The sequence below is a fragment of the Solea senegalensis genome, linkage group LG2, assembly GCF_019176455.1.
Source record: "Solea senegalensis isolate Sse05_10M linkage group LG2, IFAPA_SoseM_1, whole genome shotgun sequence".
Classification (NCBI taxonomy): domain Eukaryota; kingdom Metazoa; phylum Chordata; class Actinopteri; order Pleuronectiformes; family Soleidae; genus Solea; species Solea senegalensis.
Genome location: NC_058022.1, coordinates 30309686 through 30325109, shown reverse-complemented (window position 1 = coordinate 30325109; position 15424 = coordinate 30309686). Strand labels below are relative to the sequence as shown.

Below are 15424 nucleotides of genomic sequence, written 5' to 3'. Positions count from 1 at the left end.
ACATGTTTCCCTCAATGTCAGTGTCATAGCTCAAGGCGTTGATGTTTGACAATTGACTCACCTGATAAAACTAAAAATGTTCGCTTTTGTTCAGTTTCCCCTGCGTCGAGAAGTATCATCTTCATTCTTTTGTGATGTTAATCGCCCACCAGTGACTCTTGGTCTGAGTCTGTGACGCTTATTCTACACTTTTTAGACCCACTAGGGGGACGGGACCTCATTCCCAGAATGTAAACAATGTCCACTATCTTTGCTAACAGTTACGCTAACAGGACCAAGCGTCACTGGTGGACACGAAACAAAGAAAAGAAGGGGAAACTGAGGTTGGGAGGCACAATTTTTCAAAGCTACTAGCCCTATTCTAGTAATACAAAGCTAAAGGAAATCGGTGAAGTATTCCTTTAAGTTTATTTCACACCACTAACTGCACACAGGACTTGTTGATCCACTGCTGCCTCCATCAGTAACTTTTACTATGTTACTGTTGTAATTGAAGTGTTGAATTCTCAGTGACACTAACAGCGGACCACCATCTCCTGTCTCAGCGCAAGCTAAAAATGATGATCTTCTGTATGGACTTTGGTGTATGAGAGTGAAACCTTTAAGATGATGAGGTGAACGTATTCTGAAGATACCCTGGATTTAATCCAGTGACGCCATTGTCAAATGCAGATTCAAGTCTCAGCTATATAGCTTGAGATCAACACCTCTGCATGTGTGAATCCAAACACACAGTAGCAGACGACAGAGAAGCTTTTATTGGCAAACCTGTTTCAGCAGCACTCGCGTGTGTGTGTGTGTGTTTCTGTCACTCCTACCACCTCAGTCTGATGCCCATATACATAATTCAGGAAATCAAGGGTGCCTACATCTCCCGAGGTGTCTCCTCGTTGACCCCCGAGAACCTTTCCTGCATCATTTGCTTTCCCTAAAAGCCGCGGTCTTCCCTCGGCCGTGTTACAGTTACATTTCATAGTCTTTCACTGCAGCTGGAACAGGGAGGCGCCTCCGTACAGCTGTCACCTTAATGGCGCGCCGCTGATGTGCCCGGGATGGAGGAGGCACACTTGTTCGCAAACATTCCGCTGGCTTCAATAAACACAGCGAGCCGCGTGGTGCACGCCTGGGAAAAAGAGCGAAGATTAACACAGAGAGAGAAAAGACAAAAAGAGTGAGAGTGTGAGAGTGACACACTGATGATGTGTTCGCTTGTTTGCCACTGCTCTCCTTCCTCACGTGAAGTATTCATGGACTCCCTTTTACTTTACATTAGATCACCATTGACTTGTTGAGGCCCTCCACAGTTTAAGGATCTTCGAGGGAGCAGCCATGATGTGCCAAAGCGTGATTTCACAGCTGAGGCAGAATATCTGCTGAGGCATGCCCACAGTGGATATTCCCCTGGCAGATTAACACTGGCTGTGTCACACAAGTGGAAAGCGAGGTGGAACCGAACAGATAGATGTGATTGTGATATAGATGTGATTAAAAATTAAGCCAGGAATCAATTTCCGCACATAAATTATTCACAACAGTGGCACAGGCTCAAATTAAAAGCACACAATATTCTTGTTTGATGGGGTAATTCTGTAAAAGGAAATAAATGGGCAAATGTTTTGTGAAGGAAACATAATTACCTTACCTCCGAGGAGGTTTTGTTTTCATTCACTCGCGTTTGTCTGTCGTCTGACTGTGAGCAGCATAACTTAAAAAGTAAACAACAGATTAGGGTGAAATTTTCCCGGGGAACTAAGACATTACTTGAGCGCTGATAAATCAGTGGTTTTTCTGCTTTTTCCACATTGAGGAAAATATCACAATGCGAAATGACGAAAATACTCACATTTAAGAAGCGTAAACAATCGGAAATCTTGTTTTAATCGTGAAGAAAGCTTCAAACCGATGAATCGATTATCAAAATAGTCATTAAAGAAACACCAAGTCGCAAGGGAGTGAGGTTTTTCCTAACATGGGTCTAACTCTACCAGCACCGTACCTTTACTCTGGTATCCCAAAGGAAGGGCACCGAAAAATGGAACGGTTATTTTGGTAAATGAAATTACGCAAACGTACGGAACCGTTACACTTGGAGGAAACACTGCTTATTGTTGTTCCCACTACAAAAGTATCTGGTAACCATGAACATTTGCATAAAGTCTATCTATACATCTATAGATCGAGGAGGACAGACAAAGACATGCAGGACTGTAGAATGTCAGTATCTGTGGTGAACGCAGCATCAGACAGAATAACAGCTGGCAGCAAAATGACGGCCCATCATTTAAAACATGACGAAAACAAATCTCTCTCCATCACCCCCCTTGACCTCGTTTGAAGAGTTTGGACCAGTGTTTGTATAAAGGGCACGAGCGGAGACGAGTGTGCCGTCTATCAGACGACGCAACAACTTCTCAGGAAAATTTGACATTGTGACACTGTGGTGACACCACGGGATACTCGACCCAACAGATTCCCCCCGGATGATTTACCCATGTACATATCAATGTGGTCTGACACAGAAACACATAATAGCAGCATTTCTTGAAGACCAGGCTAAGAACTTCTCGTATTTCAGGAGTATCAAACCCTCGAGATATGAAAATGTACGAGAGACGTCACCGTTGTTGTGAAGCGCGTTAATCTAATATTGGCCGGCCTCGACTGTGCATTAAAATCCACAAACGTTGCTTCCCAACATCGCCCTGGCCATCACCTGCATTTGTAACCAAATGTATTCTCTCATCACTGGCAGCTGAATAAAACATGAGGTCTATTTGCATCACTGAGGAAGCATGCCGATATTCTGCATGCTATCTCCGAACAGACAAAGTGCTCCTTCTCGATATCTTCATCTCCGTAAAATCCCTTTTGGTTCAAGTTGAGGTTGCACACTTTGGCAGCAGAATCCAAAATGACACGCGGCAGCACCCGCTCCCGTCAGATCTCCGCATTCTCCTGCGTTGCTCCACTTCTTGGCAATCCAGCCACAGCCTGTGCTTTGGAGATATGCACACTTAAGATATGCTTTTGCTTAGTGTCAAGAATAGAGAAATCTATCTTAAGTTCTCACACCTTTTTACATGCAGCCGTAGAGCTATTTGGTTTGGCCAAGTCTGTCAAATAAAAAAGGAGGATTTTCTTAAGACTATGAACTCTTTGCACATGCAAAATCACTGCAGTGTAATTCATTGCAAACGCTGTTCCGTCACACAAATCAATTATGAAAAAGATAATGTAATAATAACCATTAAACAGAGGCGTTTGGATGTTTAATCCCTAATTTTCAGAGGTGGGAACGAGTCTCAAGGATTTGACCTAAGTCCAGAAAGTCAGGACTGACCAGGGCCAAATCCTGAATTTCCCTGTACAAATCAAAAATGACATTTACCACAAATGTAACACAGTTTTAACAAGCAAATCATTTATTACATCAACTATTAAATAATTAAGCTGAAGCTTGTGTGGCCTTGTAATCCCGCTCACTCTCAAACACCAAAGTCACACAATAAAACATTTAAACTTGCTGATGGAGGCAGCGGTGGATCAACGACGTCTGTGTCAAATAGCTGATTTTCTCTCTGGGCTTTGGTGCAGGGAGTTTACACATTGAAACAAACTTCAGTTTCCAGATTTAAATGAAGCATAAGATATTGTAGGCGATTCCTTTGTTAAGTGGCTAAAATCTGATGTTGTTACTATATAATAGAGTTCTTTTCTATTTGAATCCCTCGAGGAAAACAGAACAATACTCATACTTTTTTTTTTTTACGTCCCCATCTCCTCAAAGATATGACATTCACTCACTTAAGTGAACTTGAGGAAAACATTTAGAGAGAGGCCCGTCTGCATATATGATTTCTGCTTTCTCCACACTCAGTGGCTGTTAAGCAGCGATTTTGAGGACTTCTATATGATGACGTCTGTCTCTCTCTCTCTGTCTCTCTGTCTCTCTCTCTCCGTGTCACCCAGTGTTTTCTAGCTCTGCCTGTACAGGAGCGGCTTGTCTGCATGCTGATAAAGCGCGGATATAAAATTTGACATTGAAGATGGATGTGTCCCGCAGCCGCTCTCGCCTATCAGCGGTGAACACAGACTAGGACCGGGGACCTGGGAAACATGTCAGGGAGCTATCTCTTCTCCTGCCCTCTTCACTCACAGGCAGAATTAAAGTTGAAAAGGTTTGCGGCGGAGGATAAAAGACAAGGGTGACTGGCAGAGATGGGAAAGAATGCTTTTCTTTTTTTTCTTACCCCGTGGGTTGAATGGGGCGCAGCCTGCGGTGCCTCTCTCATGGATTTTATCAGAGACTCAGTGAGATGTGAGGGCATAAGACGGCTGACCCAGCGTACAGTCGTCCTGCCAAAAGGCCTCAAGGGAGCTGTTTATTAACGATTACAAAAAAACTGTTATTTCATTGTTGTGCCTTTAGCTAGAAACCATTTTTTCTATGAAATTAACTTTTTTTTTCTTTAAAGGACGAGAAAGACAACACTCTTTGTCACAAAGGGGATTTCATTTAAAAAAAAGAGCACAATATGCAGAGAGGTCAGAACATAAAGAGTAAACAAAGCGCAGGCCACATTCAAATCATTTTCGCTCAGTTATAATATATAATAAGCAAGGCAAACTCAAGATTCAACTTAGACAATACTGACGTGAATATCTCTCCTTACAGTTCATGTTCTATATATACTGTTCCCATTATATATTTGAAGTATCCTGTTTACGGTGGAAACTGGACAAAATATCAGCAGACTTGGCCGTTGGGTGGCCCGTCCATAGAGGGCGCCACCCCACCAGTCTCACATGAAGAAGAAGAAGCTTGATGTGGAAGTTGAACATGTATTTTGTTATTTTAGGTCATTATTATCATGACGATGTATGTTCTAGTGTTTATTTCCCCCCGCTGAGGTGGTTTTAATTCGTTATTTGATTCTATAAACATAGCCTGACCTCCCCGAGGTGTGAATTTGCATGTTAGCTAAATATTAAATTTGGATTTAACATTTATATTTATATTTAGCATTTAGATTTAACTATTTAATACATTTCCAAGTTAACAAATATTGTTGTAAATGTGCTAAAAGTGACTTTCAAAAATTCACACCACTTTTTCAAACATTGTTTGTTAGTTATTTTCGAAATTTTCTATAATATTTTATTTTCTATCATTTATAACAACATGGAAAATCTATCTCACTCGTTTGCAGTCATTTCCTGTTCCTTTAGGGCGCACAATTCTTTACCATAGAACCTCGCTATAGTGACGTGTGCACACAGGAATGCCCTTCCAATACAAAAGATAGGAAAAGTCAGATTACCAGATGGAGAGACTGTAGAAGTACTACTGTAGAAGTAGTAAAGTGCAGAAAGTCTCAGGTTAGGTTTAAAAATACGCTGCCAGTCTCCAGCAGTTTCATGCATATGCAGGGGCTTCATGCAGGCAAACGCCTGGGGCTGCTCGAGCTTCTTGAAACGCACCTGGGTAAATAAAAACAGAGACAGCCGTAGTGTTAAATGTTGTGATTAAATTTGCTTATTCCTCTGCTCACGCAATTTACTTCTCTTATTTATCTGCTCTTTCTGCTCACATTTGTCCAGATGTTATTATTTTTGCAAAACTTAATGGGGCATTATAACTCCATGTGGGCAGAGCCAGATGCCCCCAAAAATACCAACTGACGACAGACATTTGTTGCAGAGTTTAATCACAATATGTTCAGACGGTCGACCAAAATGCACTCGCGCACACACAAAGGAATTACAAGTGTACAACTGTACATCTGCTGAGGAGACAACCCTGGACTTTCCCTTATGTCACGTATACACAAATCCCTGCACTTTGCACAGACCGCACGCTTGAACTTCTGCTGTTTACGGTCACTTTTGAGGGGGTCAAAGTGCATAAAAACAATTACAACTTTGCATGAGAAAATGCAATACTGGCATAGTTCCCGCACCGTGCATCGCTCAAGCGCTCTATGGCAAAATTGAGTTTCACCGAATTTCCAGAAACTTGGTGGGAAGACGAATAAAAAAGTCGACCACAACCATGGCCTCAACTCAACAGGAAGTCGGCCATTTTGAATTTTGCTGTCCATTTTGGCGATTTGCCCCCTACGTGAATGAGCAAACTTGTCTGAGCGCGTTTGTCGCATCGACATAAAAAAAAACAATTCGCCAAAAGCCAATTTGTACGAGACACATCAAAGGCAAAACATTGTCGAAAGGTTTTGCGGATTCAAAAGGGCGTGGCCACAGCAACCATTGGCGTTTTTGGCGAATTTCGACCATCCGCCACAAAACAGGAAGTGCCCCATAACTTCGACCGATCAGCTCCAAACTTAATACGCGACACAAGCGACCGACCCAGGACACGTCTACGGTCACAAACTGGACCCAACAGGAAGTTGTAATTTAGCTGCCATTTCGCCACAAAACAGGAAGTGACCTATAAATTCGCCATACATTGACCGATTGCCTCAAAAACATCCCTACGGAACACAACAGACCGACCCTGAAGACGTTCAGTATATGTTATCATTACTATTCCGTTATCGAATACAAGTGAAGACTGTTGAGTGAGTGAGACCGTGAGGTCAGGGAACTGCTGCACTCCCAGACTTGCGTGGGGACCTAGTTGTTGATGGGTTTACTCAGTTGCATTCTAAGTGCACACTTGCACCTCATATTCATTGTCTGGTTGCATTCAAATCATTTTATTCCTAACAGAATGTGAATGTCCTTACATTTTGACGCTTCATTGTAATATTTCTATTCGATTCTAATATTTCCCTCCTTCTTTGTATAGCTGTTAATATCTTACTTGACGGTTTGTTTATGTAATGTTTTCATTTATCTGTTTACATGTATCTGCCTCTATTTCTTATAGGGCTTGTCGGGGATCAAAAATGAAAGACAGACAGACAGAAAGAAAGTTTATCTATTTATCCACACTATAAGCCACGAGAGGGAGAATGATAAGTAAAACTACAGGGTGTGAGTGGGAAAGAAAAAAAAAGCAGTTTGGAGATTAAACCCCCCCCTCCAGGAAGGAGAGGAAGAGACGGGAGAACAGTGAAATCCTATTTCAGGAGCCCGAGGAGGTAGAACCAGGCTGCTCCGTGAGTACGGCACACATGTGAAGTGTATGTGCCGAGGTAGGCATAAGATGAAAGAATGAAGACTACCTTGCAGCCTCTGTAACGGATAAGTGCGGTTTTATGAGGCACTTACACACACGCTGTGTGCGGCCTCTGTGCCGAGAACCGGCCTGAGTCACAAAAGGTTTACAATATATCTTACATTTATAATACATGCGCAGCTTGTGTCTTAATCAGAGATGACAACTGAGCTGTGGCTACAAATCACCTTTATTACTATAAGGAAGAACAGAAACTAGTCAAAGTTTCACAGGAAGTGACCATTGAGACCCCTTTTCGTTGCCAAACTGGGATGATTTCCCTGTATTTTAACCATGTAGACAACTTGACAAAAGTCATAAGACAATAATTGAATCATAACTATTGGAGAATGGAGTCACATACACAGGGTTCCGGCTCAGACGTACGCTGGCAGCCCAAAGAGCTGCGGCGCAAACTCCTCCATGCTCCTGAGTCGCAGCGTGGCCTCCTGGGTAAGGCTGGGGTCCAGGTTGTCGTCGGGGATCATCACCACCTGCATTCCGGCCGCCAGCGCCGCCTTCACGCCGTTGGGGGCGTCCTCAAACACCAAGCACTGTGCAAGGACGGGAGAGAGGAAAAACAAAGTGATATTATCCTGTAAGCCTATTAGCGTGTGCAGGATTTCACCGCTGCAGACGGCACGCAGCTGAGGGCCAAAACAAACACGGAGAAACGGGGGGAAACAGGCGCAGCATTTCCATTTTCAACCTGATGAACTTGACACTCCTCGGAGCAGCGGTGTTTTACTCTGCCAGGTCCAATATCCATTTAATCTACAATTTGAAGAATCATAGCTCAACGTCAACAGGTTTATCTCTATTTTTAGACGTTGTTTGACTCCCAAACTGATCTGAGATAAATAAGAGGATGGATACATTTGTGGTACGTCCTTTTTCAGGAGAAATTAAAAGAAATGCTTGGATTTGGACAGTTTAACTGCAAGGACACAAGTAGTCATCTACTTAGGAGAGTGAAGAACAATGTTTCTTGTTTAAATCAGCCACTGTTGCAGGGATTGTGTTCTATTCAAGTCTTTGGAAGTGACTGTCGTTTGTGAGGCAGAGCTCCATCACCATGACAGGCCAGGCCCAGTGAAAATATGAAAAAAAATAAAAGACTAATTGGGAATTGAAATACTCTTCTGTGCGTGTGTTAAGCCAGACATTCCGACAGCTGCAGTAAAGTAATACGACTAAACCTTCACCGGGAGGTTAATCAGTTTTCAGTGTCCAATAATCACGTTCAGAAGTGTGCTGCTGATAGGGAGAGGCGAGGCGAGGAGGAATTAGGAGGAACTTAAACAGCTAAAATGAGCCGGACACAGATGTGAGGATGATGATATTAACTCATACAGCTGCTCATGAACAGTCACTTCAAATTAAATGTTTAGGGTTTTTTTTGTTTTTTTTAAATCTGGCAGAATTTTGTCCCCACGACCTTCAGAGTGCAGTTTACCTGAGAAAAATGACATGATATAGATCTATAGATGTATGCTATAGCAGAGCACGTAAATCAGCATTATTACGCCTTACGTAAAAGTACAGATTTTTGTTTTCTTTACTTTAAATCATCTATTATATATGCATAACATATCAGCCAGACATATTGGCATTAAAGAAGTCTGCTTGTCTAAGATACTGACACAGCCTGGGCTGACTGCACTCCATTGTGCCCCACAGTACAAATGACAGAATAGTTGTGATGTCACTGACAGCCGCAGTAAAACTTGAGGTCAATGTGAACTGCAGTCAAGATCAAGGACCATTGTTGAAGCAACAATGATAACACAAAGTGCCTTTTTACTTGAATTCGAAAGGCCTCCTTTGTTTCCGTCTCTATCACAAAAAGCGGATAGTGAATCTATGACTGGGTTAAAACACAGCTTCAACTTGGAAAACAGTCAGAGTGAATAAAGGAAACAGCCATAAATGAGTCTAAAGCTCTACAGACGCAACCGAAAGCTTAAAGTCTGAAAGCCTTAAGGGCCATTGTTCATCTCAACTCTAATACTCAGGTAGAATAAAGAGGCTTCCTCAAATCTTGTTAAGCCCTAATTGACTTCTGTGATGTCACTAAGCCTGAAACTGGATGATGTTGAACAATGACGGCGGAAACACAGAGAGCACAAGCGAGAGGGCCTTTGCTAATTCCCTTGCATGAGAGCAATTAAAACTAGTAATTACCCAATGAGTGAGCAAAATGACCCCTTAATCTGCTTCCGATGCACTGTTGAAATGCATGAAAACACACACCGACGCATCGCAGCTCACAGTGGATTGATAGCTCGGCTGGATTTTTCATGGCATTTACAATTAGGAAAAACTTGAGCTGCAAACAGGTCCCAACACTTTCCTGGAAAAAAAAATGAAGGGTTTATGGTTATTCCATTAGAAAACTTGGTTTCTACTTGGTGGCCCTTGTGTATATAAGCGCCATCGCCATGGAAATGCATCCATTTCTATTTCCATATATAGACTTTTGTTTTTAAGGCTATACCAATCACATTTTTTGCCTGTTTGAATGGATATAGTTGGTAGTAGTAGGCTACGGCGGTCGCATGGTAAATTGCCATGGGAATAATACACAACTCCTTATATGGACATCCTGGGGGCGTGTGTTTATAGGTCACATATCCAGGCTTTAACAAATGTGTGTGTGTGTGTGTGTGGTGTCCGATGTTGAGTGAAAGTTATGATTCATTTTATAATGCATTTTTAGTTGTGATATGCAGCAATAATTGTGTGGAAGTCACAAAATTAGACTGTTGTTCTTTTGTTTTTGTTCATAAACTTTGAACTGTGACCCATTTCCAAATTTCACAAATTCAAATCCCATTTTAAACATTTTGAGTACTTTTTGCTCGGGTGTGTTTATACAGTTGGTGAAAATTGTTATTTTTTTCATCGGATTGTCGAGGTTGTGCTGAAAAAAAAAGGATATAAGACTCTCTATATTGCACATTCTAATAACCTCTGTGTGGTTGTGTTGTGTGGCTGTACGTGTTGTATCCCCATTTCTGGCAGATGCCCAACCTGGTTTGCTTTTAGGGCGTCTTTCGCCTGACTTAATGAGTCGGACAAGCGCACTTCTGCTCTCATAACTTCCTGAAACTGCGTGTAAGATTGTAATATAACCTCCTCAAGCCAAAAAAAAGTATTCTAAATTAGTTGAGAGTGAGTGGAGAAGAGTGAGAAATAAAGAGAAGAACCTCAGCACACTCAATACACATTATGTTCTAAGCTCCTGCGGTGGCAGAGGGCGGTAAACTGGCTTTCCCTCCTGTGATAATGGCAGCTGAAGTGGCAGCAAATTTCAGAAGCAACCGGAAAAAAGTGGTCCAGGCAACTTAAACACTTTCAGTCACTGAGAAGAAATAAAACACCATTGTAGCACCTGTCTGATCTGCGGTGAGTGCAGCTACTGTATAATCTGCAGTGATCAGTACACACTCACTTCACACTTGACAAAGTACCTCATCTCTTAATGATAACAGTCATCATCAATGCTGACATGCTAACATCGACATAGATGCAAGTATTAATCGCAGCATCCACACCTGAAAATGTATGTATATCATGTGACATTCACGTCCACTGGGCATGTTCAAGTTGGTGACACCAGGGAAGCTGATTTTCTCACATGCGGTTGTTGGCGTGGATTGCCAAAGTCAAGAACATGGACTTCTTTTGTCAGAAAAACAATGACTATAAAAGGCCTCCTCCTCTGACCCCTACCTTTACCAAGTGGTTAAGGGAACTACGGTGGCCTTCACATGCCAGAAATGATGCGGTTTGTCTTTGTTTGAGTAGTAACCAACTTAGAAGTGAGAAAATGATGGGTAGTACATTCAATTTATGCCAATAAACCCTGCTAAATGTCAAACACCGGATCCTTTAAGAAGCTGAAATTAGTCTCTCCAACAAACCCAAAATCTGTTGTTACATGCAGTCAATTTTATAGATTCAATAGCAGAGCACTTTCCAACAATCCGCCCGTAAACACATATACATACCTATACATCTCTGCACTCAGTAGCTGTGAAAAACGTCATAAAAGATGTCAATTCAGTAAACATGTGTATTGAAAGAAAGGATCTTTAATGACACTATACAACAGATATTGTGAGGTCAGATAGTTGATCAGGGACACGCATACGTGTTTTTGATGGGGAATCGTACCCAGCACCGTCTTGATGTGAGGCAACCGTGCTAACCACCACACCACCGTGCCAGAAGTGTTACGAGGGGAGACAGTTTCGAGTGTCTCAGCCGACCGCGGGAAGAAACCACAGCGGCATCAGTGGCTGAGGACTGCTGACGATGGCCCAAAACCATTTCCCAGCAGTGGCTGTCACATGGAGACGAGGTGTTGTGCTTGTTAAACAGGCAGCCGCAGAGCAACACGGTCTCATAAAATGGAACAAGGAAAACCCACTGACATTTTTTTTTTGCACTTTAGAGGGAGAAAAGAGTTTAACCACCTCTCCGTGACAACAGAAAGCCTCATAACCCAAATTCATAGCACATCAGAGAAACAAAACAGAAGTGCAGTGTGTCTGTGTGTGTGTGTGTGTGTGTGTGTGTGTGTGTGTGTGCACGTACCAGAAGGTCAAACGTGAAAAACTACTGAGAGCACTTAAATGTTTTTATTATTATTTTATTTTACTTTTGGTAACGTAAAGCTGCATTTCTTGTATCACCTAACACTAAGAAAGCCTGTGGTGTAGTCTGTAATGTGTGGGTTTAAAGGGATAGTTCAGGTTTTTTGAAGTGTGTCTTTATGAGGTACTGACATGTCGTCAACACTACATTGGGATGTTTTTCTCAAACTGAAGGAAAAATAGAAAAAAATCAACACCCTTTTAAGTCCGAGAAAACTTGAAATACATTTGCCACTTTATCCCAACGTTAGAAAGCCTTTTCCAATCTCCCGCATCTAAGTCCATAGAGAAAATCAGTGTTTATCGCTTGTCTTTTGCTGTTTGGTTGACCAAAGGATACCAAACTCCAACATATGAACTCACTGATGGAAGCTGCAGTGGATCTCTCGTGAGTAGTGACGATTTTCTCTCTGGACTTACGTGAAGGAGTGGTCTACTAACTTTAATATCCTGCGAGAAAAGGCAGCAAGATAAAGTGGCAAACATATTCTTAGAATTTCAGGGACTTAAGCAGGCAGAGATATCAGGTATAAACCCGAAAACTTAATATCCCTTTCAGAAAAAACAAATATGAAGCCATCAATGTGGGTTCCATTGACTTTACTTGCCCTCTGAGACGAGACAGGGACCAGAATGTGCCACCCCAGCTTCAAAAAGGCACCAAGGAAGATTTACCACCTGCCCACAGGCCTGAACCTAAATATACGCACGACTGAGCAGAGCATTTGGATTCATATTGTGTACAAAACAAAACAAAGGGGGGAAAGTAAGGTGAGGCCAGAGCTACAAACTATGTGTGGTTCGTGCGCGCACACACAAATACCTTAGCTATTGTCTCCAAAACAACTGGCCCACTAACACAGACACAGTCGATCCCTTTAGGGGCGCTTGTTGTGGCGAGGTGACAGCGGACAATGCCTGCGCACTGTGATTTGGAGAAGATCCAGGGTTTTGCTTGGCTGCTAACAGAGCCGCTGGCGGGAGATCGCGGTTCAATAAAAAATAAAAAAAACGCCTCTACAATGAGCGTCGGCCCATGAGAGGAGCCTGATTGAGCGGCAGCCTTCTAAATGGTTCAGGCGCTCACAATCAAAAAGATCAGTTCTTCACAGGCAGAGATCAGATGTGGGATTTCACCCAGAGGGCTGGCACGGCATGCTGCTGTACTACCAACTTTAACTCCACTGATGTGTCGAGACAAGATTCATTTATTTGAATCAAAGTAGACAATCACAGCTACTGTTTAGATATGTTAATCTCACATTTCTCTCAACACTGTAGACTGCTTTCACTTTTAACTTAGTCAAGGGATGGCAACCACTTTATTGATTACGTAAAACTGAAATGAATGCATCAGAGGCAGGGAGTCCAGGGCTGTAAATATACATAGAGTATATAAATTAGGATTAGGATTATTAGTTGTAAACAGAGGCATATCTAATAACATATTACTCCTATATTATTTGTTTTTGCTTACAAATGAATGATAACGTGACGCTGCGTTAAGATCTCAATGAAAAACACATGTCTGCGGCGTTGGTTCCACTAACAGGCCATGTATTTGCATTACAGCAGGAAGATTTATGACATACCTTGCCAGGCACATATTTCACACAGTATAATGCATCGCCGTCTGAGTCTCTATGATTGACTCGCTCACTGTGTGTTAAAAAATCATGTGCTTTAACTCAGCGACTGCTCCCGACAGAGCCGTGAAAAGGGAGACAACAGCAGCGGCGATAAAATACGACTGTTATTATAGCGGAGATGCATAGCTGATACATGATGTGAAACATTAATAAGCCCGGCGCGCTCCTGTGTGTGTGTGTCACAACACGCGTGTGAACACAGTGTGTGTGTGTGTGCGCGCGCATCACGCCATGTGTTTGTGTCCCGCGCGCAGTGGCGAGTGAATAAGCGACAGTGACAGATTGTCCACTGCATACTCCAAATGATCCTGGAGCCCGGGGCAGCTTGAGCAAAGGATGTGTAGCATTTCATCATCTGTGTGTGTTGTGGACAGCAGAAATAAAGCCTGTGTTGATGATAGACGGACCTTTACAACGGAGAATAACTCAGAGAAGCAGTTGTGTGCCTCCAACTTTCAGTCCACCAACTTTTTCCCCAATATCACGCAGATGTTGACGTAAAGGGACGGCAGGCAGGAATATTGATTGATCAATACTGAGAGAGAGAGAACGACACGTTTCCACCTCCTCTGCGCGCTAATCAAAGCCTTTGCTATTTCTGTGCCGTCATGGTTGTCTTTTGACCAATCACAGGACAGATCAGAGAGTCACAAGAGCCTTCGAAATTTAGTGTCACTGTGCTAGGTACTGCAAATTCCACAGGAAATTTGCATTATTTACTTGAGTCAGTCAAGTTAAAATAGTTCAGGACAGGAAGTACGTGAGGAAGTCACACTACATGCTGGCTTCCGAGTAGGGTTTACGTTAGCTGGTATAAGCCGGCTTTTGGTCGTTGTCCCGTGAATTTAGCCGGCAAAATAAATAGTCAAAGGCCAAAATGTCCGGTGGAAAAAATGCCAAATAGTTAAATCAATGATTAAGTATTAAATATTTGTCTTGTCGAGAGATTACCGTGTCATTATGTGGTCAAGAGACCAACGTAAACCGATAAATTTGTAGCTTGGACATGCCGCAAGATGACTGCTCTGCGTGGGTATGTAGGGTTGCATTTCCAAACCGCTTGTGAAAGAGTCCTAAGGGATTTTAAGGAAATCTGAAAACTTGTTAAATCTTAGCTTGTGTGCGAGGGTTTGTCTGTGTGTGTGTGTGTCGCGTGTCTCTGTGTGTGTGTGTGTGTGTGTGTGTGCGCATGTGTGTTTTGCCACATGGGCTTGTTGGTAGTTATCCATTTGTTGGTTTGCTCCAGGCAAGCAGTCATGGGTTGTGTTTACTCATGGTACTCACATGAGTGAACACAAAAGATCCAGAGACCAGAACCGAACTGCTCCATGTTTGATGGTTCAGAGAGAATTCAGACAGCTATTCAACTTACACCTACTTTGCTTACAGGTTCCTTGTGGTGGATTTCTAAGTCTGAAAGAAAGTAATAGTGGCAAGGATTTAAAATAGACTTTGACTCGGGTCATCTGTAGCGGACAAAACTAGTTTTCCAGAGAATCTGCCTCCTGCAGCTTAAAGATCATACTTCATAGCTTTTATTCCCAATCAAATTATTCAATCAGAGGAAAAGGAAATCTGCTCGTTGCTTGGAGTCGACTGCCATGACTTTCAGATTAAAAGGTTATTTTTGAAACAGGAGCGAAAGAGGCTCACTGACACAATGCAATGACAACAGAAGGAGCTATTACCGAGTGCATTTTCATTAGGAGATAACTCACCCTACTGTGTTGTGTGTAAAGAGATTGCAAGTGGCTCAAAGAAAAGCCCATAGACAGCCCAGGAACTTAATAAAAAGAAAAAGATAATCACAATTGAGCCAAAATGAGTGTCTGCAAATCTCAGAGCCACCCTGCTTGGTTTTGCTTTGCTTGGGATCTTTGAGGAGAAGCCCGCGGCAGGCTTTAGCCACACATAAAATAAAGTTTCCAGTC

The 15424-nt window shown here is 42.5% G+C and overlaps 1 long non-coding RNA gene across 5 annotated transcripts; it reads right to left on the bottom strand.

The window, feature by feature from the left end:
- Positions 1-381: 381 nt before the first annotated feature.
- On the bottom strand, positions 382-7734 carry LOC122765216. 5 transcript variants are annotated; one of them, XR_006359938.1, is made up of 4 exons: positions 7548-7734; positions 4251-5481; positions 3073-3113; positions 1880-2996 (listed from the first exon to the last, which is right to left on the bottom strand). It is a non-coding gene; the product is annotated as an uncharacterized LOC122765216 (long non-coding RNA). The 5 variants fall into 5 exon arrangements; XR_006359939.1 differs by having other exon boundaries at positions 1880-2991; XR_006359942.1 differs by lacking the exons at positions 1880-2996; positions 3073-3113 and adding an exon at positions 382-1123.
- Positions 7735-15424: the final 7690 nt, after the last annotated feature.